Below are 27,967 nucleotides of genomic sequence, written 5' to 3'. Positions count from 1 at the left end.
GAGAAACAAGAGTAAGAGTTTCTCCTGTAACACGTTCCTTTGTGCTGGTTGAACGAACGTCTCTCCACATGCTAAGTTCTGAGAGATAAATGTGTGTGAAAGCCGTCTTTCACCTAGCTTGTTGGGAAAACAAAGTTTCTTTCACTTGAAATCTGCACTATATACATATATATGAGGAGGGACAAGCTCCAACATGGTTTTACAGTAAAAACTGCATTAAATTCAAAACGGTACTTGGAAACACACTGAGAAAGCAGAGTGAAGTTATCTCCTGAAACCCGTTTCCTTTGTGCTAGTTGAAAGAACGGCTGTCCACATGTTCATATCTGAGAGATAAGTGTGTGTGAATGCCGTCCTTCACCTAGCTTGTTGGGAACTCAAATATATTTTTCAGTTCGAAATTGCACTACATACATATATATGGGGACATACTACCTCCAATTCGGTTTTACAGTGAAAACTGCAGGAGCTTCAAACCGGCACTGGGAAACAGACTGAGATACCAGAGTAAGTGTTTATGCTGCAACCATTTCTCATTGTGCAAGTTGAAATAACGGCTCTCCACATGCTCAGTTCTGAGGGGTAAGTGTGTTTGAAAGCCGTCCTTCACCTAGCTTGTTGGGAACACACAATTTCTTTTCATTGGGAAACTGCTTTACATATATATTTACAGGGAGGTAGAAGCTCCAACACGGATTTACAGTGGAAAGTGCAGGATCTTCATACCGGCACTTAGAAATAGATTGAGAAAACAGAGAAATTGTTTCTCCTGCAACCCGTTCCCTTTGAGCTAGTTGAATGAACTTTTCCCCACATGCTCAGTTCTGAGAGATAAGTTTGTGTGACAGCCGTCTTTCACTTTGATTGTTGGTATGACAAAGTTTCTTTCACTTTGAAATTGCACTACATACATATATATATGGAGGGACAAGCTCCAACTCGGTTTTACAGTGAAAACTGCAGTAAATTCAAACCGGAACTTGGAAACACACTGAGAAAGCAGAGTAAGGGTTTCTCCTGCAACCCGTTCCCTTTGAGCTAGTTGAACGAACGTCTCTCCACATGCTCAGTTATGAGAGATAAGTGAGTGTGAAAACCGTTCTTCACCTAGCTTTTTGGGAACACAAAACTTCTTTTCATTGGGAAACTGCACTATATATATATATATTTACGGGGATGCACAAGCTCCAACTCGTTTTTACAGTGGAAAATGCAGGAACTTCATACCGGCACTTCGAAATAGACTGAGAAATAAGAGTAAGTGTTTCTCCTGTAACCCGTTCCTTTGTCCTGGTTGAACGAACGTCTCTCCACATGCTAAGTTCTGAGAGATAAATGTGTGTGAAAGCCGTCTTTCACCTAGCTTGTTGGGAAAACAAAGTTTCTTTCACTTGAAATCTGCACTATATACATATATATGTGGAGGGACAAGCTCCAACATGGTATTAGAGTAAAAACTGCATTAAATTCAAACCGGTACTTGGAAACACACTGAGGAAGCAGAGTAAAGGTATCTCCTGCAACCCGTTCCCTTTGAGCTAGTTGAATGAATGTCTCTCCACATGCACATTTCTGAGAGATAAGTTTTTGTGAAAGCCGTCTTTCACCTTGATCGTTGGTATGACAAAGTTTCTTTCACTTTAAAACTGCACTACATACATATATATTTGGAGGGACAAGCTCCAACTCGGTTTTACAGTGAAATCTGCAGTAAATTCAAACCGGCACTTGGAAACACACACAGAAATCACAGTAAGGGTTTCTCCTGCAACCCGTTCCCTTTGAGCTTGTTGAACGAAAGTCTCTCCTCATGCTCAGTTATGAGAGGTAAGTGAGTGTGAAAACCGTTCTTCACCTAGCTTTTTGGGAACACAAAACTTCTTTTCATTGGGAAACTGCACTACATATATATATATATATATACGGGGATGTACAAGCTCCAATTCGTTTTTACAGTGGAAAATGCAGGAACTTCATACCGACACTTAGAAATATTTTGAGAAAATAGAGAATGTGTTTCTCCTGCAACCCGTTCCCTTTGAGCTAGTTGAATGAATATCCCTCCACATGCTCAGTTATGAGATATAAGTGAGTGTGAAAACCGTTCTTCACCTAGATTTTTGGGAATACAAAACTTCTTTTCATTGGGAAACTGCACTACATATATATATGTATACGGGGAAGTACAAGCTCCAACTCGTTTTTACAGTGGAAAATGCAGGAACTTCATACCGACACTTAGAAACTGTTTGAGAAAACAGATACTGTGTTTCTCCTGCATGTCATTCCCTATTTGCTAGCTGAACAAAAGTCTCTTCATTAGCTCAGTTCTGAGATATTAGTGTGTATGAATGCCTCCCTTCACATAACTTGTTGATAAGAAAAAGTTTCTTATCAAATGGAAACTGCACTTCATACATACATATGGGGAGGTTCGAGCTCCATCTCTGTTTTATAGTGAAAACTGCAGTAAATTCAAACCGGCACTAGGAAACAGACTGAGAAACCAGAATATGTGTTTCTCCTAAAAAACTGTTCCTTTTGTGCTAGTTGAACGAACGTCTCTCCACATGCTCAGTACTGACAGATAAGTGTGTATGAAACCCGTCCTTCTACTAGCTTGTTGGGAACACAAAGTTCCTTTTAAGTTGGGAAATGCACTACATACATATATTACGGGAGATACTAGCTCAAAATCAGTTTTAAATTGAAAACTGCAGGAGCTTGAATCGAGCACTGGGAAACGGACTTAGATACCAGGGTAAGCATTTCTACTGCAAACCTTTCCCATTGTGCTAGTTGAATGAACGTCTCTCCACATGCTCAGTTCTGAGAGATAAGTTTGTGTGACAGCCGTCTTTCACCTTGATTGTTGGTATGACAAAGTTTCTTTCACTTTGAAACTGCACTACATACATATATATTTGGAGGGACAAGCTCCAACTCGGTTTTACAGTGAAAACTGCAGTAAATTCAAACCGGCACTTGGAAACACACTGAGAAAGCAGAGTAAGGGTTTCTCCTGCAACCCGTTCCCTTTGAGCTAGTTGAACGAACGTCTCTCCACATGCTCAGTTATGTGAGATAAGTGAGTGTGAAAACAGTTCTTCACCTAGCTTTTTGGGAACACAAAACTTCTTTTCATTTGGAAACTGCGCTACATACATATACATGTGGTGGTACCAGATCCAACTCCGTTTTACAATGAAATCTGTGGGAACTTCAAACCGGCATTAGGAAACAGACTGAGAAACTAGAGTAAGTTTTCTCCTGCAAACCATTCCCTATGTGCTAGTTGAACGAACATCTCTCCACATGCTCATTTCTGAGAGATAAGTGGGTGTGAAAGCGGACCTTCACACAGCTTGTTGGGTACACAAAATTTCTTTTCATTTGGAAACTGCACTGCATACATATATATGAGGAGCTCCAAGCTCCAACTCGCTTTTGAGGTAAAAAATGCAGGAAATTCAAACCGGCACTGGGAAACACACTCAGAAAACAGAGTATGTGTTTCTCCGGTAACCCGTTTTTTGTGCTAGTTCAATGCAAGTCTCTCAACATGTTAAGTTATGTGAGATAATTTTCTGTGAGGGCCATAATTCACGGAGCTTGTTGGGAGCACAAACTTACTTGTCAGTTGGAAACTGCACTTCATAAAGTTATATAGGGAGGTTCTAGCCCTAACTCGGTGTTACAGTGAAAACTGCAGGAGTTTCAAACTGGCATTGGGAAACAGACTGAGTAACTAGAGTAAGTGTTTCTCCTGCAACCAGTTCCCTTTGTGCAATTTGTACGAACGTCTCTCCACATGCCCAGGTCTGAGAGGGAAGTGTGTGTGAAAGCTGTCCTTCAGCTAGATTGTTGGGAACACAGTTTCTTTTCACTTTAGAAATAGCAGGACATATATATATATGGTGAGGTTTTAGCTCCAAGTAGGTTTTAGAGTGAAAAATGCAGTAGTTTCAAACCGGCACTAGGAAACAAACTGAGAAACCAGAGTATGTGTTTCTCCTACAAACAGTTCCTTTTGTGCTAGTTGAACGAACGTCTCTCCACATGCTCAGTACTGACAGATAAGTGTGTATGAAACCCGTCCTTCTACTAGCTTGTTGGGAACACAAAGTTCCTTTTAAGTTGGGAAATGCACTACATACATATATTTGGGGAGATACTAGCTCAAAATCAGTTTTACAGTGAAAACTGCAGGAGCTTGAAACGGGCACTGGGAAACAGACTGAGATACCAGGGTAAGTATTTCTCCTGCAAACCTTTCCCATTGTGCTAGTTGAATGAACGGCTCTCCACATGCTCAGTTCTGTGAGATAAGTGTGTTTGAAAGCCGTCCTTCACATAGCTTGTTGGAAACACACAATTTCTTTTCATTGGGAAACTGCATTACATATATATTTACTGGGATGTAGACGCTCCAACTCGGATTTACATTGGAAATTTCAGGATCTTCATACCGGCACTTAGATATAGATTGAGAAAACAGAGAAATTGTTTCTCATGCAACCCTTTCCCTTTGAGCTAGTTGAATGAACGTCTCCCACATGCTCAGTTATGAGATATAAGTGAGTGTGAAAACCGTTCTTCACCTAGATTTTTGGGAACACAATACTTCTTTACATTGGGTAACTGCACTACATATATATATATATACGGGGATGTACAAGCTCCAACTCGTTTTTACAGTGGAAAATGCAGGAACTTCATACCGACACTTAGAAACTCTTTGAGAAAACAGATACTGTGTTTCTCCTGCAAGTCATTCCATATTTGCTAGTTGAACGAAAGTCTCTTCATGACCTCAGTTCTGAGATATTAGTGTGTATGAATGCCTCCCTTCACATAACTTGTTGATAAGAAAAAGTTTCTTATCATATGGAAACTGCACTTCATACATACATATGGTGAGGTTCGAGCTCCATCTCTGTTTTACAGTGAAAACTGCAGTAAATTCAAACCGGCACTAGGAAACAGACTGAGAAACCAGAGTATGTGTTTCTCCTACAAACCGTTCCTTTTGTGCTAGTTGAACGAACGTCTCTCCACATGCTCAGTACTGACAGATAAGTGTGTATGAAACCCGTCCTTCTACTAGCTTGTTGGGAACACAAGGTTCCAATTAAGTTGGGAAATTCACTACATACATATATTTGGGGAGATACTAGCTCAAAATCATTTTTAAAGTGAAAACTGCAGGAGCTTGAAACGGGCACTGGGAAACAGACTGAGATACCAGGGTAAGCATTTCTCCTGCAAACCTTTCCCATTGTGCTAGTTGAATGAACGGCTCTCCACATGCTCAGTTGTGAGAGATAAGTGTGTTTGAAAGCCGTCCTTCACCTAGCTGGTTGGGAACACAAAATTTCTTTTCATTGGGAAACTGCACTTCATATATATTTACGGGGAGTTAGAGGCTCCAAATAGGATTTACAGTGGAAAACGCAGGAACTTCATACAGGCACTTCGAAACAGACTGAGAAACAAGAGTAAGAGTTTCTCCTGTAACACGTTCCTTTGTGCTGGTTGAACGAACGTCTCTCCACATGCTAAGTTCTGAGAGATAAATGTGTGTGAAAGCCGTCTTTCACCTAGCTTGTTGGGAAAACAAAGTTTCTTTCACTTGAAATCTGCACTATATACATATATATGAGGAGGGACAAGCTCCAACATGGTTTTACAGTAAAAACTGCATTAAATTCAAAACGGTACTTGGAAACACACTGAGAAAGCAGAGTGAAGTTATCTCCTGAAACCCGTTTCCTTTGTGCTAGTTGAAAGAACGGCTGTCCACATGTTCATATCTGAGAGATAAGTGTGTGTGAATGCCGTCCTTCACCTAGCTTGTTGGGAACTCAAATATATTTTTCAGTTCGAAATTGCACTACATACATATATATGGGGACATACTACCTCCAATTCGGTTTTACAGTGAAAACTGCAGGAGCTTCAAACCGGCACTGGGAAACAGACTGAGATACCAGAGTAAGTGTTTATGCTGCAACCATTTCTCATTGTGCAAGTTGAACTAACGGCTCTCCACATGCTCAGTTCTGAGGGGTAAGTGGGTTTGAAAGCCGTCCTTCACCTAGCTTGTTGGGAACACACAATTTCTTTTCATTGGGAAACTGCTTTACATATATATTTACAGGGAGGTAGAAGCTCCAACACGGATTTACAGTGGAAAGTGCAGGATCTTCATACCGGCACTTAGAAATAGATTGAGAAAACAGAGAAATTGTTTCTCCTGCAACCCGTTCCCTTTGAGCTAGTTGAATGAACTTTTCCCCACATGCTCAGTTCTGAGAGATAAGTTTGTGTGACAGCCGTCTTTCACTTTGATTGTTGGTATGACAAAGTTTCTTTCACTTTGAAATTGCACTACATACATATATATATGGAGGGACAAGCTCCAACTCGGTTTTACAGTGAAAACTGCAGTAAATTCAAACCGGAACTTGGAAACACACTGAGAAAGCAGAGTAAGGGTTTCTCCTGCAACCCGTTCCCTTTGAGCTAGTTGAACAAACGTCTCTCCACATGCTCAGTTATGAGAGATAAGTGAGTGTGAAAACCGTTCTTCACCTAGCTTTTTGGGAACACAAAACTTCTTTTCATTGGGAAACTGCACTATATATATATATATTTACGGGGATGCACAAGCTCCAACTCGTTTTTACAGTGGAAAATGCAGGAACTTCATACCGGCACTTCGAAATAGACTGAGAAATAAGAGTAAGTGTTTCTCCTGTAACCCGTTCCTTTGTCCTGGTTGAACGAACGTCTCTCCACATGCTAAGTTCTGAGAGATAAATGTGTGTGAAAGCCGTCTTTCACCTAGCTTGTTGGGAAAACAAAGTTTCTTTCACTTGAAATCTGCACTATATACATATATATGTGGAGGGACAAGCTCCAACATGGTATTAGAGTAAAAACTGCATTAAATTCAAACCGGTACTTGGAAACACACTGAGGAAGCAGAGTAAAGGTATCTCCTGCAACCCGTTCCCTTTGAGCTAGTTGAATGAATGTCTCTCCACATGCACATTTCTGAGAGATAAGTTTTTGTGAAAGCCGTCTTTCACCTTGATCGTTGGTATGACAAAGTTTCTTTCACTTTAAAACTGCACTACATACATATATATTTGGAGGGACAAGCTCCAACTCGGTTTTACAGTGAAATCTGCAGTAAATTCAAACCGGCACTTGGAAACACACACAGAAATCACAGTAAGGGTTTCTCCTGCAACCCGTTCCCTTTGAGCTTGTTGAACGAAAGTCTCTCCTCATGCTCAGTTATGAGAGGTAAGTGAGTGTGAAAACCGTTCTTCACCTAGCTTTTTGGGAACACAAAACTTCTTTTCATTGGGAAACTGCACTACATATATATATATATATATACGGGGATGTACAAGCTCCAATTCGTTTTTACAGTGGAAAATGCAGGAACTTCATACCGACACTTAGAAATATTTTGAGAAAATAGAGAATGTGTTTCTCCTGCAACCCGTTCCCTTTGAGCTAGTTGAATGAATATCCCTCCACATGCTCAGTTATGAGATATAAGTGAGTGTGAAAACCGTTCTTCACCTAGATTTTTGGGAATACAAAACTTCTTTTCATTGGGAAACTGCACTACATATATATATGTATACGGGGAAGTACAAGCTCCAACTCGTTTTTACAGTGGAAAATGCAGGAACTTCATACCGACACTTAGAAACTGTTTGAGAAAACAGATACTGTGTTTCTCCTGCATGTCATTCCCTATTTGCTAGCTGAACAAAAGTCTCTTCATTAGCTCAGTTCTGAGATATTAGTGTGTATGAATGCCTCCCTTCACATAACTTGTTGATAAGAAAAAGTTTCTTATCAAATGGAAACTGCACTTCATACATACATATGGGGAGGTTCGAGCTCCATCTCTGTTTTATAGTGAAAACTGCAGTAAATTCAAACCGGCACTAGGAAACAGACTGAGAAACCAGAATATGTGTTTCTCCTAAAAAACCGTTCCTTTTGTGCTAGTTGAACGAACGTCTCTCCACATGCTCAGTACTGACAGATAAGTGTGTATGAAACCCGTCCTTCTACTAGCTTGCTGGGAACACAAAGTTCCTTTTAAGTTGGGAAATGCACTACATACATATATTACGGGAGATACTAGCTCAAAATCAGTTTTAAATTGAAAACTGCAGGAGCTTGAATCGAGCACTGGGAAACGGACTTAGATACCACGGTAAGCATTTCTACTGCAAACCTTTCCCATTGTGCTAGTTGAATGAACGTCTCTCCACATGCTCAGTTCTGAGAGATAAGTGTGTTTGAAAGCCGTCCTTCACCTAGCTGGTTGGGAACACAAAATTTCTTTTCATTGGGAAACTGCACTTCATATATATTTACGGGGATTTAGAGGCTCCAAATAGTATTTACAGTGGAAAACGCAGGTACTTCATACCGGCACATCGAAACAGACTGAGTAAAAAGTGTAAGAGTTTTTCCTGTAACACGTTCCTTTGTGCTGGTTGAATGAACGTCTCTCCACATGCTAAGTTCTGAGAGATAAATGTGAGTTAAAGCCGTCTTTCACCTTGCTTGTTTGGAAAACAAAGTTTCTTTCACTTGAAATCTGCACTATATACATATATATGGGGAGGGACAAGCTCCAACTTGGTTTTACAGTAAAAACTGCATTAAATTCAAAACGGTACTTGGAAACACACTGAGAAAGCAGAGTAAAGGTATCACCTGAAACCCGTTTCCTTTGTGCTAGTTGAAAGAACGGCTGTCCACATGTTCATATCTGGGAGATAAGTGTGTGTGAATGCCGTCCTTCACCTAGCTTGTTGGGAACTCAAATTATTTTTTCAGTTGGAAATTGCACTACATACATATATATGGGGAGATACTACCTCCAATTCGGTTTTACAGTGAAAAATGCAGGAGCTTCTAACCAGCACTTGGAAACAGACTGAGATACCAGAGTATGTGTTTATGCTGCAAACCATTCTCATTGTGCAAGTTGAACGAACGGCTCTCCACATGCTCAGTTCTGAGGGGTAAGTGTGTTTGAAAGCCGTCCTTCACCTAGCTTGTTGGGAACACACAATTTCTTTTCATTGGGAAACTGCTATACATATATATTTACAGGGAGGTAGAAGCTCCAACTCGGATTTACAGTGGAAAGTGCAGGATCTTCATACCGGCACTTAGAAATAGATTGAGAAAACAGAGAAATTGTTTCTCCTGCAGCCCGTTCCTTTTGAGCTAGTTGAATGAACGTCTCTCCACATGCTCAGTTCTGAGAGATAAGTTTGTGTGACAGCCGTCTTTCACCTTGATTGTTGGTATGACAAAGTTTCTTTCACTTTGAAACTGCACTACATACATATATATTTGGAGGGACAAGCTCCAACTCGGTTTTACAGTGAAAACTGCAGTAAATTCAAACCGGCACTTGGAAACACACTGAGAAAGCAGAGTAAGGGTTTCTCCTGCAACCCGTTCCCTTTGAGCTAGTTGAACGAACGTCTCTCCACATGCTCAGTTATGTGAGATAAGTGAGTGTGAAAACAGTTCTTCACCTAGCTTTTTGGGAACACAAAACTTCTTTTCATTTGGAAACTGCACTACATACATATACATGTGGTGGTACCAGATCCAACTCCGTTTTACAATGAAATCTGTGGGAACTTCAAACCGGCATTAGGAAACAGACTGAGAAACTAGAGTAAGTTTTCTCCTGCAAACCATTCCCTATGTGCTAGTTGAACGAACATCTCTCCACATGCTCATTTCTGAGAGATAAGTGGGTGTGAAAGCGGACCTTCACACAGCTTGTTGGGTACACAAAATTTCTTTTCATTTGGAAACTGCACTGCATACATATATATGAGGAGCTCCAAGCTCCAACTCGCTTTTGAGGTAAAAAATGCAGGAAATTCAAACCGGCACTGGGAAACACACTCAGAAAACAGAGTATGTGTTTCTCCGGTAACCCGTTTTTTGTGCTAGTTCAATGCAAGTCTCTCAACATGTTAAGTTATGTGAGATAATTTTCTGTGAGGGCCATAATTCACGGAGCTTGTTGGGAGCACAAACTTACTTGTCAGTTGGAAACTGCACTTCATAAATTTATATAGGGAGGTTCTAGCCCTAACTCGGTGTTACAGTGAAAACTGCAGGAGTTTCAAACTGCCATTGGGAAACAGACTGAGTAACTAGAGTAAGTGTTTCTCCTGCAACCAGTTCCCTTTGTGCAATTTGTACGAACGTCTCTCCACATGCCCAGGTCTGAGAGGGAAGTGTGTGTGAAAGCTGTCCTTCAGCTAGATTGTTGGGAACACAGTTTCTTTTCACTTTAGAAATAGCAGGACATATATATATATGGTGAGGTTTTAGCTCCAAGTAGGTTTTAGAGTGAAAAATGCAGTAGTTTCAAACCGGCACTAGGAAACAAACTGAGAAACCAGAGTATGTGTTTCTCCTACAAACAGTTCCTTTTGTGCTAGTTGAACGAACGTCTCTCCACATGCTCAGTACTGACAGATAAGTGTGTATGAAACCCGTCCTTCTACTAGCTTGTTGGGAACACAAAGTTCCTTTTAAGTTGGGAAATGCACTACATACATATATTTGGGGAGATACTAGCTCAAAATCAGTTTTACAGTGAAAACTGCAGGAGCTTGAAACGGGCACTGGGAAACAGACTGAGATACCAGGGTAAGTATTTCTCCTGCAAACCTTTCCCATTGTGCTAGTTGAATGAACGGCTCTCCACATGCTCAGTTCTGTGAGATAAGTGTGTTTGAAAGCCGTCCTTCACATAGCTTGTTGGAAACACACAATTTCTTTTCATTGGGAAACTGCATTACATATATATTTACTGGGATGTAGACGCTCCAACTCGGATTTACATTGGAAATTTCAGGATCTTCATACCGGCACTTAGATATAGATTGAGAAAACAGAGAAATTGTTTCTCATGCAACCCTTTCCCTTTGAGCTAGTTGAATGAACGTCTCCCACATGCTCAGTTATGAGATATAAGTGAGTGTGAAAACCGTTCTTCACCTAGATTTTTGGGAACACAATACTTCTTTACATTGGGTAACTGCACTACATATATATATATACACGGGGATGTACAAGCTCCAACTCGTTTTTACAGTGGAAAATGCAGGAACTTCATACCGACACTTAGAAACTCTTTGAGAAAACAGATACTGTGTTTCTCCTGCAAGTCATTCCATATTTGCTAGTTGAACGAAAGTCTCTTCATGACCTCAGTTCTGAGATATTAGTGTGTATGAATGCCTCCCTTCACATAACTTGTTGATAAGAAAAAGTTTCTTATCATATGGAAACTGCACTTCATACATACATATGGTGAGGTTCGAGCTCCATCTCTGTTTTACAGTGAAAACTGCAGTAAATTCAAACCGGCACTAGGAAACAGACTGAGAAACCAGAGTATGTGTTTCTCCTACAAACCCTTCCTTTTGTGCTAGTTGAACGAACGTCTCTCCACATGCTCAGTACTGACAGATAAGTGTGTATGAAACCCGTCCTTCTACTAGCTTGTTGGGAACACAAGGTTCCATTTAAGTTGGGAAATTCACTACATACATATATTTGGGGAGATACTAGCTCAAAATCATTTTTAAAGTGAAAACTGCAGGAGCTTGAAACGGGCACTGGGAAACAGACTGAGATACCAGGGTAAGCATTTCTCCTGCAAACCTTTCCCATTGTGCTAGTTGAATGAAAGGCTCTCCACATGCTCAGTTGTGAGAGATAAGTGTGTTTGAAAGCCGTCCTTCACCTAGCTGGTTGGGAACACAAAATTTCTGTTCATTGGGAAACTGCACTTCATATATATTTACGGGGAGTTAGAGGCTCCAAATAGGATTTACAGTGGAAAACGCAGGAACTTCATACAGGCACTTCGAAACAGACTGAGAAACAAGAGTAAGAGTTTCTCCTATAACACGTTCCTTTGTGCTGGTTGAACGAACGTCTCTCCACATGCTAAGTTCTGAGAGATAAATGTGTGTGAAAGCCGTCTTTCACCTAGCTTGTTGGGAAAACAAAGTTTCTTTCACTTGAAATCTGCACTATATACATATATATGAGGAGGGACAAGCTCCAACATGGTTTTACAGTAAAAACTGCATTAAATTCAAAACGGTACTTGGAAACACACTGAGAAAGCAGAGTGAAGTTATCTCCTGAAACCCGTTTCCTTTGTGCTAGTTGAAAGAACGGCTGTCCACATGTTCATATCTGAGAGATAAGTGTGTGTGAATGCCGTCCTTCACCTAGCTTGTTGGGAACTCAAATATATTTTTCAATTCGAAATTGCACTACATACATATATATGGGGACATACTACCTCCAATTCGGTTTTACAGTGAAAACTGCAGGAGCTTCAAACCGGCACTGGGAAACAGACTGAGATACCAGAGTAAGTGTTTATGCTGCAACCATTTCTCATTGTGCAAGTTGAACTAACGGCTCCCCACATGCTCAGTTCTGAGGGGTAAGTGGGTTTGAAAGCCGTCCTTCACCTAGCTTGTTGGGAACACACAATTTCTTTTCATTGGGAAACTGCTTTACATATATATTTACAGGGAGGTAGAAGCTCCAACACGGATTTACAGTGGAAAGTGCAGGATCTTCATACCGGCACTTAGAAATAGATTGAGAAAACAGAGAAATTGTTTCTCCTGCAGCCCGTTCCTTTTGAGCTAGTTGAATGAACGTCTCTCCACATGCTCAGTTCTGAGAGATAAGTTTGTGTGACAGCCGTCTTTCACCTTGATTGTTGGTATGACAAAGTTTCTTTCACTTTGAAACTGCACTACATACATATATATTTGGAGGGACAAGCTCCAACTCGGTTTTACAGTGAAAACTGCAGTAAATTCAAACCGGCACTTGGAAACACACTGAGAAAGCAGAGTAAGGGTTTCTCCTGCAACCCGTTCCCTTTGAGCTAGTTGAACGAACGTCTCTCCACATGCTCAGTTATGTGAGATAAGTGAGTGTGAAAACAGTTCTTCACCTAGCTTTTTGGGAACACAAAACTTCTTTTCATTTGGAAACTGCACTACATACATATACATGTGGTGGTACCAGATCCAACTCCGTTTTACAATGAAATCTGTGGGAACTTCAAACCGGCATTAGGAAACAGACTGAGAAACTAGAGTAAGTTTTCTCCTGCAAACCATTCCCTATGTGCTAGTTGAACGAACATCTCTCCACATGCTCATTTCTGAGAGATAAGTGGGTGTGAAAGCGGACCTTCACACAGCTTGTTGGGTACACAAAATTTCTTTTCATTTGGAAACTGCACTGCATACATATATATGAGGAGCTCCAAGCTCCAACTCGCTTTTGAGGTAAAAAATGCAGGAAATTCAAACCGGCACTGGGAAACACACTCAGAAAACAGAGTATGTGTTTCTCCGGTAACCCGTTTTTTGTGCTAGTTCAATGCAAGTCTCTCAACATGTTAAGTTATGTGAGATAATTTTCTGTGAGGGCCATAATTCACGGAGCTTGTTGGGAGCACAAACTTACTTGTCAGTTGGAAACTGCACTTCATAAATTTATATAGGGAGGTTCTAGCCCTAACTCGGTGTTACAGTGAAAACTGCAGGAGTTTCAAACTGCCATTGGGAAACAGACTGAGTAACTAGAGTAAGTGTTTCTCCTGCAACCAGTTCCCTTTGTGCAATTTGTACGAACGTCTCTCCACATGCCCAGGTCTGAGAGGGAAGTGTGTGTGAAAGCTGTCCTTCAGCTAGATTGTTGGGAACACAGTTTCTTTTCACTTTAGAAATAGCAGGACATATATATATATGGTGAGGTTTTAGCTCCAAGTAGGTTTTAGAGTGAAAAATGCAGTAGTTTCAAACCGGCACTAGGAAACAAACTGAGAAACCAGAGTATGTGTTTCTCCTACAAACAGTTCCTTTTGTGCTAGTTGAACGAACGTCTCTCCACATGCTCAGTACTGACAGATAAGTGTGTATGAAACCCGTCCTTCTACTAGCTTGTTGGGAACACAAAGTTCCTTTTAAGTTGGGAAATGCACTACATACATATATTTGGGGAGATACTAGCTCAAAATCAGTTTTACAGTGAAAACTGCAGGAGCTTGAAACGGGCACTGGGAAACAGACTGAGATACCAGGGTAAGTATTTCTCCTGCAAACCTTTCCCATTGTGCTAGTTGAATGAACGGCTCTCCACATGCTCAGTTCTGTGAGATAAGTGTGTTTGAAAGCCGTCCTTCACATAGCTTGTTGGAAACACACAATTTCTTTTCATTGGGAAACTGCATTACATATATATTTACTGGGATGTAGACGCTCCAACTCGGATTTACATTGGAAATTTCAGGATCTTCATACCGGCACTTAGATATAGATTGAGAAAACAGAGAAATTGTTTCTCATGCAACCCTTTCCCTTTGAGCTAGTTGAATGAACGTCTCCCACATGCTCAGTTATGAGATATAAGTGAGTGTGAAAACCGTTCTTCACCTAGATTTTTGGGAACACAATACTTCTTTACATTGGGTAACTGCACTACATATATATATATATACGGGGATGTACAAGCTCCAACTCGTTTTTACAGTGGAAAATGCAGGAACTTCATACCGACACTTAGAAACTCTTTGAGAAAAAAGATACTGTGTTTCTCCTGCAAGTCATTCCATATTTGCTAGTTGAACGAAAGTCTCTTCATGACCTCAGTTCTGAGATATTAGTGTGTATGAATGCCTCCCTTCACATAACTTGTTGATAAGAAAAAGTTTCTTATCATATGGAAACTGCACTTCATACATACATATGGTAAGGTTCGAGCTCCATCTCTGTTTTACAGTGAAAACTGCAGTAAATTCAAACCGGCACTAGGAAACAGACTGAGAAACCAGAGTATGTGTTTCTCCTACAAACCCTTCCTTTTGTGCTAGTTGAACGAACGTCTCTCCACATGCTCAGTACTGACAGATAAGTGTGTATGAAACCCGTCCTTCTACTAGCTTGTTGGGAACACAAGGTTCCATTTAAGTTGGGAAATTCACTACATACATATATTTGGGGAGATACTAGCTCAAAATCATTTTTAAAGTGAAAACTGCAGGAGCTTGAAACGGGCACTGGGAAACAGACTGAGATACCAGGGTAAGCATTTCTCCTGCAAACCTTTCCCATTGTGCTAGTTGAATGAAAGGCTCTCCACATGCTCAGTTGTGAGAGATAAGTGTGTTTGAAAGCCGTCCTTCACCTAGCTGGTTGGGAACACAAAATTTCTTTTCATTGGGAAACTGCACTTCATATATATTTACGGGGAGTTAGAGGCTCCAAATAGGATTTACAGTGGAAAACGCAGGAACTTCATACAGGCACTTCGAAACAGACTGAGAAACAAGAGTAAGAGTTTCTCCTATAACACGTTCCTTTGTGCTGGTTGAACGAACGTCTCTCCACATGCTAAGTTCTGAGAGATAAATGTGTGTGAAAGCCGTCTTTCACCTAGCTTGTTGGGAAAACAAAGTTTCTTTCACTTGAAATCTGCACTATATACATATATATGAGGAGGGACAAGCTCCAACATGGTTTTACAGTAAAAACTGCATTAAATTCAAAACGGTACTTGGAAACACACTGAGAAAGCAGAGTGAAGTTATCTCCTGAAACCCGTTTCCTTTGTGCTAGTTGAAAGAACGGCTGTCCACATGTTCATATCTGAGAGATAAGTGTGTGTGAATGCCGTCCTTCACCTAGCTTGTTGGGAACTCAAATATATTTTTCAATTCGAAATTGCACTACATACATATATATGGGGACATACTACCTCCAATTCGGTTTTACAGTGAAAACTGCAGGAGCTTCAAACCGGCACTGGGAAACAGACTGAGATACCAGAGTAAGTGTTTATGCTGCAACCATTTCTCATTGTGCAAGTTGAACTAACGGCTCCCCACATGCTCAGTTCTGAGGGGTAAGTGGGTTTGAAAGCCGTCCTTCACCTAGCTTGTTGGGAACACACAATTTCTTTTCATTGGGAAACTGCTTTACATATATATTTACAGGGAGGTAGAAGCTCCAACACGGATTTACAGTGGAAAGTGCAGGATCTTCATACCGGCACTTAGAAATAGATTGAGAAAACAGAGAAATTTTTCTCCTGCAACCCGTTCCCTTTGAGCTAGTTGAATGAACTTTTCCCCACATGCTCAGTTCTGAGAGATAAGTTTGTGTGACAGCCGTCTTTCACCTTGATTGTTGGTATGACAAAGTTTCTTTCACTTTGAAACTGCACTACATACATATATATTTGGAGGGACAAGCTCCAACTCGGTTTTACAGTGAAAACTGCAGTAAATTCAAACCGGCACTTGGAAACACACTGAGAAAGCAGAGTAAGGGTTTCTCCTGCAACCCGTTCCCTTTGAGCTAGTAGAACGAACGTCTCTCCACATGCTCAGTTATGAGAGATAAGTGAGTGTGAAAACCGTTCTTCACCTAGCTTTTTGGGAACACAAAACTTTTTTTCATTGGGAAACTGCACTACATATATATTTATACGGGGATGTAAAAGCTCCAAATCGTTTTTACAGCGGAATATGCAGGAACTTCATACCGACTCTTAGAAACAGTGTGAGAAAACAGAGAATGTGTTTCTCCTGCAACCCGTTCCCTTTGAGCTAGTTGAATGAACATCTCTCCACATGCTCAGTTCTGAGAGATAAGTAAGTGTGAAAGCCGTGCTTCACCTAGCTTGTTGGGAACACAAAACTTCTTTTCATTGGGAAACAACACTAAATACATATATACGGGGAGGTACAGGCTCCAACATGATTTTACTGTGGAAAATGCAGGAACTTCATACCAACACTTAGAAACAGACTGAGAAAACAGATAAAGTGTTTCTCCTGCAACATGTTCCCTTTTTGCTAGTTGAACGAACTTCTCCCCACATGCTCAGTTCTTATAAGATAAGTGTGAGTGAAAGCCGTCCTTCACATAACATGATGGGAACACAAAGTTTACTTTCACTTGGAAACTGCAGTACATACATATATAAGGGGAAGAACAAGCTCCAACTCGGTTTTACTGTGAAAAACGCAAGAAATTTATAACGGCATTAGGAAAAAATATTTCAGAGTAAGTGTTTTCCGACAACCCGTTTCATTTGTGCTAGTTCAACGAATGTCTCTCAACATGCTCTTTTCTGTGAGATAATTGTGTGTGAAAGCCGTTTTCACCAAGTTTGTTTGGAGCACAAAGTTTCTTTTCATTTGGAAACTGCACTACATACATATACATGTGGTGGTACCAGATCCAACTCCGTTTTACAATGAAAACTGTGGGAACTTCAAACCGGCATTAGGAAACAGACTGAGAAACCAGAGTAAGTTTTCTCCTGCAAACCATTCCCTATGTGCTAGTTGAACGAACATCTCTCCACATGCTCATTTCTGAGAGATAAGTGGGTGTGAATGCGGACCTTCACACAGCTTGTTGGGTACACAAAATTTCTTTTCATTTGGAAACTGCACTGCATACATATATATGAGGAGCTCCAAGTTCCAACTCGCTTTTGAGGTAAAAAATGCAGGAAATTCAAACCGGCAGTGGGAAACACACTCAGAAAACAGAGTATGTGTTTCTCTGGTAACCCGTTTTTTGTGCTAGTTCAACGAACTTCTCTCAACATGTTAAGTTGTGTGAGATAATTTTATGTGAGGGCCATATTTCACGGAGCTTGTTGGGAGCACAAACTTACTTGTCAGTTGGAAACTGCACTTAATACAGTTATATAGGGAGGTTCTAGCCCTAACTCGGTGTTACAGTGAAAACTGCAGGAGTTTCAAACTGGCATTGGGAAACACACTGACTTACTAGAGTTAGTGTTTCTCCTGCAACCAGTTCCCATTGTGCAATTTGTACGAACTTTTCTCCACATGCCCAGGTCTGAGAGGGAATTTGGTGTGAAAGATTTTCTTCAGCAAGGTTGTTGGGAACACAGTTTCTTTTCACTTTAGAAATAGCAGGACATATATATATATGGTGAGGTTTTAGCTCCAAGTCGGTTTTACAGTGATAATTGCAGGAGCTTCAAACCGGCACTAGGCAACAGACTTAGAAACCAGAGTAAGTGTTTCTCCTACAAACCGTTCCTTTTTTGCTAGTTGAACGAACGTCTCTCCACATGCTCAGTACTGAACAGATAAGTGTGTATGAAACCCGTCCTTCTACTAGCTTGTTGGGAACACAAAGTTCCTTTTAAGTTGGGATATGCACTACATACATATATTTGGGGAGATACTAGCTCAAAATCAGTTTCACACTGAAAACTGCAGGAGCTTGTAACGGGCACTGGGAATCAGAGTGAGATACCAGGGTAAGTATTTCTCCTGCAAAACTTTCCCATTGTGCCAGTTGAATGATTGGCTCTCCACATGCTCAGTTCTGAGAGATATGTGTGTTTGAAAGCCGTCCTTCACCTAGCTGGTTGGGAACACAAAATTTCTTTTCATTTGGAAATTGCACTTCATATATATTTACGGGGAGGTAGAGGCTCCAAATAGGATTTACAGTGGAAAATGCAGGAACTTCATACCGGCACTTCAAAAAAGACTGAGAAAAAAGAGACATTGTTTCCCCTGCAAACCGTTCCCTTTGAGCTAGTTGAATGAACGTCTCTCCACATGCTCAGCTCTGAGAGATAAGTTTGTGTGACAGCCGTCTTTCAACTTGATTGTTGGTATGACAAAGTTTCTTTCACTTTGAAACTGCACTACATACATATATATTTGGAGGGACAAGCTCCAACTCGGTTTTACAGTGAAAACTGCAGTAAATTCAAACCGGCACTTGGAAACACACTGAGAAAGCATAGTAAAGTTTTCTCCTGCAACTCGTTCCATTTGAGATACTTGAATGAACGTCTCTCCACATTCTCAGTTATGAGAGATAAGTGAGTGTGAAAACCGTTCTTCACCTAGCTTTTTGGGAACTCAAAACTTCTTTTCATTGGGAAACTGCACTACATATATATATATAAGGGGATGTACATGCTCCAACACTTTTTTACAGTGGAAAATGCAGGAAATTCATACCGACACTTAGAAACAGTTTGAGAAAACAGAGAATGTGTTTCTTCTGCAACCCGTTCTCTTTGAGCTAGTTGAATGAACATCTCTCCACATGCTCAGTTATGAGAGATAAATATGTGTGAATGCCGTCCTTCACCTATATTGTTGGGAACTCAAATTACTTTTTCAGTTGGAAATTGCACTACATGCATATATATGGGGAGATACTACCTCCAATTCGGTTTTACAGTGAAAACTGCAGGAGCTTCAAACCGGCACTGGGAAACAGCCTGAGATACCACTGTAAGTGTTTATACTGCAACCCTTTCTCATTGGGCAATTTGAACGAACGGCTCTCCACATGCTCAGTTCTGAGAGATAAGTGTGTTTGAAAGCCGTCCTTCACCTAGCTTGTTGGGAACACACAATTTCTTTTCATTGGAAAAGTGCATTACATATATATATAAAGGGAGGTAGAAGCTCCAACTCGGATTTACAGTGGAAAGTGCAGGATCTTCATACCGGCACTTAGAAATAGATTGAGAAAACAGAGAAATTGTTTCTCCTGCAACCCGTTCCCTCTGAGCTAGTTGAATGAAGGTCTCTCCACATGCTCAGTTCTGAGAGATAAGTTTGTGTGACAGCCGTCTTTCACCTTGATTGTTGGTATGACAAAGTTTCTTTCACTTTGAAACTGCAGTACATATATATATATTTGGAGGGACAGGCTCCAACACGGTTTTACAGTGAAAACTGCAGTAAATTCAAATCGGCACTTGGAAACACGCTAAGAATGCAGAGTAAGGGTTTCTCATGCAACCCGTTCCCTCTGAGCTAGTTGAACGAACGTCTCTCCACATGCTCAGTTATGAGAGATAAATGAGTGTGAAAACCGTTCTTCACCTAGCTTTTTGGGAACACAAAAGTTCTTTTCATTGGGAAACTGCACTACATATATATATATACGGGGATGTACAAGTTCCAAATCGTTTTTACAGTGGAGAATTCAGGAACTTCATACTGACACTTAGAAACTGTTTGAGAAAACAGAGAATGTGTTTCTCCAGCAACCCGTTCCCTTTGAGCTAGTTGAATGAACATCTCTCCACATGCTCAGTTCTGAGAGATAAGTAAGTGTGAAAACCGTCTTTCACCAAGCTTGCTGGGAACACAAAACTTCTTTTCTTTGGGAAACTGCACTAAGTACATATATACGGGGAGGTACAGGCTCCAACTTTATTTTACCGTGGAAAATGCAGGAACTTCATACCGACACTTAGAAACAGACTGAGAAAACAGATAAAGTGTTTCTCCTGCAACATGTTCCCTTTTTGCTAGTTGAACGAACTTCTCCCCACATGCTCAGTTCTTATGAGACAAGTGTGAGTGAAAGCCGTTCTTCACATAACATGATGGGAACACAACGTTTACTTTCACTTGGAAACTGCAGTACATACATATATAAGGGGAAGAACAAGCTCCAACTCGGTTTTACTGTGAAAAACGCAAGAATTTTATACCGGCATTAGGAAACATATAATTCAGTGTATGTGTTTCTCCGACAACCCGTTTCATTTGTGCTAGTTCAACGAATGTCTCTCAACATGCTCTGTTCTGTGAGATAATTGTGTGTGAAAGCCGTCTTTCACCAAGTTTGTTTGGAGCACAAAGTTTCTTTTCATTTGGAAACTGCACTACATACATATACATGTGGTGGTACCAGATCCAACTCCGTTTTACAATGAAAACTGTGGGAACTTCAAACCGGCATTAGGAAACAGACTGAGAAACCAGAGTAAGTTTTCTCCTGCAAACCTTTCCCTATGTGCTTGTTGAACGAACATCTTTCCACATGCTCATTTCTGAGAGATAAGTGGGTGTGAAAGCAGACATTCACACAGCTTGTTGGGAACACAAAATTTCTTTTCATTTGGAAACTGCACTGCATACATATATATGAGGATCTCCAAGCTCCAACTCGCTTTTGATGTAAAAAAATGCAGGAAATTCAAACTGGCACTGGGAAACACACTCAGAAAACAGAGTATGCATTTCTCCGGTAACCCGTTTATTTGTGCTAGTTCAACGAACGTCTCTCAACATGTTAAGTTGTGTGAGATAATTTTGTGTGAGGGTCATACTTCACGGAGATTGTTGGGAGCACAAACTTACTTGTCAGTTGGAAACTGCACTTCATATATTTATATAGGGTGGTTCTAGCCCGAACTCGGTGTTACAGTGAAAACTGCAGGAGTTTCAAACTGGCATTGGGAAACAGACTGAGTAACTAGAGCAAGTGTTTCTCCTGCAACCAGTTCCCTTTGTGCAATTTGTACGAACGTCTCTCCACATGCCCAGGTCTGAGAGGGAAGTGTGTGTGAAAGCTGTCCTTCACTTAGGTTGTTGGGAACACAGTTTCTTTTCACTTTAGAAATAGCAGGACATATATATATATGGTGAGGTTTTAACTCCAAGTCGGATTTACAGTGAAAACTGCAGGAGCTTCAAACCGGCACTAGGCAACAGACTGAGAATCCAGAGAATGTGTTTCTCCTACAGACCGTTCCTTTTGTGCTATTTGAACGAACGTCTCTCCACATGCTCAGTACTGACAGATAAGTGTGTATGAAACCCGTCCTTCTACTAGCTTGTTGGGAACACAAAGTTCCTTTTAAGTTGGGAACTGCACTACATACATATATTTGGGGAGATATTAGCTCAAAATCAGTTATACAGTGAAAACTGCAGGAGCTTGAAACGGGCACTGGGAAACAGACTGAGATACAAGGGTAAGTATTTCTCCTACAAACCTTTCCCATTGTGCTAGTTGAATGAACGGCTCTCCACATGCTCAGTTCTGAGAAATAAGTGTGTTTGAAAGCCGTCCTTCACCTAGCTGGTTGGGAACACAAAATTTCTTTTCATTGGGAAACTGCACTTCATATATATTTACGGGGAGGTTGAGGCTCCAAATAGGATTTACAGTGGAAAATGCAGGAACTTCATACCGGCACTTTGAAACAGACTGAGAAAAAGAGTAAGTGTTTCTCCTTTAACACGTTCCTTTGTGCTGGTTGAACGAACGTCTCTCCACATGCTCAGTTCTGAGAGATAAATGTGTGTGAAAGCCGTCTTTCACCTAGCTTGTTGGGAAAACAAAGTTTCTTTCACTTGAAATCTGCACTATATACATATATATGGGGAGGGACAAGCTCCAACTTGGTTTTACAGTAAAAACTGCATTAAATTTAAACCGGTACTTGGAAACACACTGAGAAAGCAGAGTAAAGGTATCTCCTGCAACCCGTTTCCTTTGTGCTAGTTGAACGAACGGCTGTCCACATGCTCATATCTGAGATATAAGTGTGTTTGAATGCCGTCCTTCACCTAGCTTGTTGGGAACTCAAAATTTTTTTTTCAGTTGGAAATTGCACTACATACATATATATGGGGAGATACTTCCTCCAATTCGGTTTTACAGTGAAAACTGCAGGAGCTTCAAACTGGCACTGGGAAACAGACTGAGATACCAGAGTAAGTGTTTATACTGCAACCCTTTCTCTTTGTGCTATTTGAAAGGAAGTTTCTACACATGCTCATTTCTGATAGATAAGTGAGTGTGAAAACCGTCCTTCACCTAACTTGTTGGAAGACAAAACTTCTTTTCTTTGAGAAATTGCACTACATACATATAGAAGGGAAGGTACAGTCTCCAACTCGGTTTTACAATGGAAAATGCAGGAACTGCATACCGCCACTTAAAAACAGACTGAGAAAACTGATAAAGTGTTTCTCCTGCATCACATTCCCTTTTTGCTAGTTGAACTGACTTCTCCGCACATGCTCAGTTCTTAAGAGATATGTGTGTGTGAAAGCCGTCCTTCACTTAACTTGTTGGGAACACAAAGTTTCCTGTCGCTTGGAAACTGCACTACAAACATATATAACGGGTAGAACAAGCTCCCACTCGGTTTTACTGTGAAAAATGCAAGAAATTTATACCGGCATTAGGAAACATATAATTCCGTGTAATTGTTTCTCCGGCAACCCTTTTCATTTGTGGTAGTTCAATGAATGTCTCTCAACATGCTCTGTTCTGTGAGATAATTATGTGTGAAAGCCATCCTTCCCCAAGTTTGTTGGGAGCACATAGTTTCTTTTCATTTGGAAACTGCACTGCATACGTATATATGTGGTGGTGCTCGATCCAACACGGTTTTACATTGAAAACTGTGGGAATTTCAAACCGGCACTAGGAAACAGACTGAGAAAGCAGAGTAATTGTTCCACCTGCAAACAGTTCCCTTTGTGCTAGTTGAACGAAAGTCTATCCACATGCTCATTTCTCAGAGATAAGTGTGTGTGAAAGCCGAACTTCACCTTGCTTGCTGGGAATAAAAAGTTTCTTTTCATTTGGAAACTGCAGTACATACATAATTATGGGTTGGTACAAGCTCCAACTATTTTTTACAGTGAAAACTGCAGGAACTTCAATCCCACACTGGGAAACAGAGTGAGAAACCAGAGAATGTGTTTCTCCTGCTACCAGTTCCCTTTGTGCTATTTGAATGAAAGTCTCTCCATGTGCTCAGTTCCGCGGGATAAGTCTGTGTGAAAGCTGAACTTCACCAACCTTGTTGGGAACACAAAGTTTCTTTTCAGTTGGTTACAGCACTACATCCATATATATGGGGAGGTTCTAGCTCCAAATCTTTTTTACAGTGAAAACTTCAGGAACTTCAAACCAGCAGTGGAAAACATACTGGGAAACCAGATTATGATTTTCTCATTTAACACTTTCCTTTTGTGCTAATTGAACGAACTTCTCCCCACATTCTCATTTCTTAAGAGATCTTTGTGTGTGAAAGCCGTCCTTCACTTAACTTGTTTGAAACACAAAATTTCCTTTCAGTTGGAAACTGCACTACATGCATATGTATGGGTATGTTCTAGGTCCAACTCCGCTTTACAGTGAAAACTGCAGGATGTTCAAACCGGTACTGTTAAATAGACAGAGAAAACAGAGTAAGTGTTTCTCATCCAACCAATTCCTTTGTGCTAGTTGAACAAACATCTGTCCACATGCTCAGCTCTGAGACATAATTGTGTTTGAAAGCAGTCCTTCATCTATCTTGTTGGGAACACAAAGTTTCTATTCAATTGGAAACTGCACTTCATACATATATATGGGAATGTTCTAGATCCAAACGGTTTTATAGTGAAAACGACAGGATTTTTAAACCAGCATTGGGAAACAGACTTAGAAACTAGAGTAAGTGTTTCACCTGCAACTCGTTCTCTTTGTTCTATTGGTACGAACGTCTCTCCACATGCCCAGTTCTGAGAGAGAATTGTGTGTGTAAGCCATCTTTCATCTAGCTTGTTGGGAACACAGTTTCTTTTCACTTGGAAACAGCAGTACATACATAGGTACTGGGAGGATGTAGCTCCAATTCGGTTTTACACTGAAAAAATCAGGAAATTCAATCCGGCACTGGGAAACAGAGTGGGAAACCAGAGAGTGTGTTTCTCCTGCAACACATTCCCTTTGTGCTAGTTGAACGAACGTCTCCCCACAAACTCAATTCCGATGGATAATTCTGTGTGAAAGCCGTACATCAACAACCTTGTTGGGAACACAAAGTTTCTTGCAGTTGTTTATGGCACTGCATAGATATATATAGGGAGGTTCTAGCTACATATTGGTTTAACAGTGAAAACTGCAGGAACTTCAGACCAACACTGGAAAATATACTGAAAAATCATAGTATGTTTTTCTCCTGCAACACTTTCCCTTTGTGCTAGTTGAACGAACGTCTCCCCACATGCTCAGTTCTTAAGCGATATGTGTGTATGAAAGCCATCCTTCTCTTAACCTGTTTGGAACCATAGTTTCCTTTCAGTACAAAACTGAACTACATACATATATATGCGGAGGTTCTAGCTCCCACTCGGTTTTACTCTGAAAAACGCAGGAACTTCATACCGGCACTAGGAAACTGACTGAGAATCCAGACTAAAGGTTTCTCATGGAATCCGTTTCGTTTGTGCTAGTTAAACGAACTTTTCTCAAAATGCTCAGTTCTGTGAGATAGCTGTGTTTGAAAGCCATTCTTCACATATCTTGTTGGGAGTACAAATTTTCTTTTCAGTTGGAAACTGCACTACATACATATATATGGGGAGGTACTAGATCCAAATCGGTTTTACAGTGAAAACGGCAGGAAATTATAACCGGCTCTAGGAAACAGACTGAGAAACCAGAGTAATAGTTTCTCCTGCAAACAGTTCCCTATGTGCTAGTTGAATGAATGTCTGTCCAAATGCTCAGATATTAGAAAGAGAAGTGTGTGTGAAAGCCACCTTTCAGCTAGCTTGTTGGGAACACAAAGAATCTTTTCAGTTGTAAATTGCACTACATACATATATATGGGGAGGTTTTTCCTCAAACTCTACTTTACACTGAAAACTGAAGGAGCTTGAAACTGGTACTATGAAACAGACAGAGAAACAAGAGTAACTGTTTCTCCTGCAAAAGATTCTGTTTGTGCTAGTTTAACGAACTTCTCTCCACATGCTAAGTTCTGAGATTTATGTGTGTGTGTATGCCATACTTCACCTAGCTTGTTTAGAACACAAAGTTTCTTTTCACTTGGAAAATGTTCTACACACATATATATAGGGAGGTACAAGTTTGAAATCGGTTTTAGAGTGAAAACTGCAGGAATTTCAATCCGGCATTGGAAAGAGACTGAGAAACCATAGTAAGGGCTTCTCCTGCAAACCTTTCCCTTTGTGCTAGATGAATGAACGTCTTTGCACATGTTCAATTCTGAGAGATATGTGGGTGTGAAAGCTGATTTTCACCTAGCTTGTTGGGAACACAAAGTTTCTTTTCATTTGGAAAATGCACTGCATTCATATATAAGGGGAGTTCCTAGCTCCAACTCGGATTTACTGTGTAAACGGCAGGAATATCAAAACAGCACTAGGAAACAGACTGAGAAACCAGAATATATCTTTCTCCAGCAAACCGTTCCCTTTGTGGTAGTTGAATGACCGTCTCTCAACATGCTCAGTTCTGAGGGATAAATGTGTGTGAATGCCATTCTTCAACTAGGTTTTTGGGAAAACAAAGGTTCTTTTCACTTGGAAAATGCACTACATATATGTATATGGGGAGGTAATAGCTCCAACACGGTTTTACAGTGAAAACTGCAGGAACATCTATCCGGCATTGGAAACAGACTGAAAAAACATAGAAAGTGTTTCCCCTGCAACCCGCTCCCTTTTGCTAGTTGAAGAAACGTCTCTCTACAGGCTCAGCTCTGAGAGATAACTGTGTGTGAAAGCCGTCCTTCACCTAGGTTTTTGGGAACACAAAGTTTTATTCATTTGGAATCTGAACTTCATACATATATATGATGATGTTTCAGCCCCAACTCGGTTTTACAGTGATAACTGCAGGAGCTTCACACCTTCATTGGGAAACAGACTGAGAAACAAGTGTAAGTGTTTTTCCTGCAAACATTTCCCTTTGTGCTATTTGCACGAACGTCTCTCCACATGCCAAGTTCTGAGAGATAAGTGTCTGTGAAAGCCGTCCTTCACCTAGCTGGTTGGGAATACAGCTTCTTTTCACTTGGAAAAAGCAATACACACATATATACAGGGAGGTTCTAACTCCAACTCAGATTTACAGTGAAAAAAGCAGGAAATTCAATCCAGCACAGGGAAACAGAGTGAGAAACGAGAGAAATTGTTTTCCTGCAAACAGTTCCCTATGATCTTGTTGAACGAATGTCTCTCTACATGCTGAGTTCTGAGAGATGTGTGTGTGAAAGCCTTCTTTCACCTATGTTGTTGGGTACACAATAATTCTTTTCATTTGGAAACTGCACTGCATATATATAAATGGGGAGCTCCTATCTCCAACTCGATTTTACTGTGAAAACTGCTGGAACTTCAAACTAGCACTAGGAAATAGACTGAGAAACCAGAACAAGTGCTTATCCTGCAACCCGTTCCATTTGGTCTAGTTGAATGAAAGTCTCTCAAAAAGCTCAGATCTGAGAGAAACTTGTGTGTGAAGGCCGAACTTCACTTAACTTGTTGGGAACACAAAGTTTCTTTTCAGTTGGAAATTTCACTAGATACATATATATATAGGGTGGTTCAAGCTCCAACTCGGTTTTACTGTGAAAAATACAGGAACTTCAAACCGGCACTAGGAAATAGACTGAGAAACCAGAATAAGTGTTTCTCTTGCAACCTGTTCCCTTGGTGCTATTTGAAAGAACGTCTCTTCACATGCTCATTTCTGAGTGATAAGTGTGTGTGAAAGCCGTCCATTATGTAACTTGTTGGGAACACAAAGTTTCTTTACTGTTGGAAACTGCACTACATATATATATATGGGGAGGTTCTAGCTCCAACTCATTTTTGAAGTGAAAACTGCAGAAACAGCATAATGGCCCTAGGAAACAGAATGAGGATCCAGAGCAATTGTTTCTCCTGCAACACATTCCCTTTGTGCTAGTTGAACGAACGTCTCCCCACATGCTCAATTCTGAGAAATAAGTGTGTGTGAAAGCCGTCTTTCACATAGCTTGTTGGGAACACAAAGTTCTTTTCAGATGGATACTGCACTACATACGTATATGTGGGGAGGTATTAGCTCCAAAACGGATTTACTGTGAAAATCGCAGAAACTTCTTACCGACACTGGGAAACAGACTGAGAAAACAGACTAAGTGTTTTCTGGCCACCCGTTTCTTTTGTTCTAGTTCAATGAATGTCCCTCAACATGCTCAGTTCTGTGAGATAATTGTGTGT

This window comes from Camelus dromedarius, chromosome 9 (genome assembly GCF_036321535.1).
Source record: "Camelus dromedarius isolate mCamDro1 chromosome 9, mCamDro1.pat, whole genome shotgun sequence".
NCBI classification, from domain to species: domain Eukaryota; kingdom Metazoa; phylum Chordata; class Mammalia; order Artiodactyla; family Camelidae; genus Camelus; species Camelus dromedarius.
The sequence above is the reverse complement of the archived record's forward strand: the minus strand, read 5'-3'. Positions refer to the sequence as shown.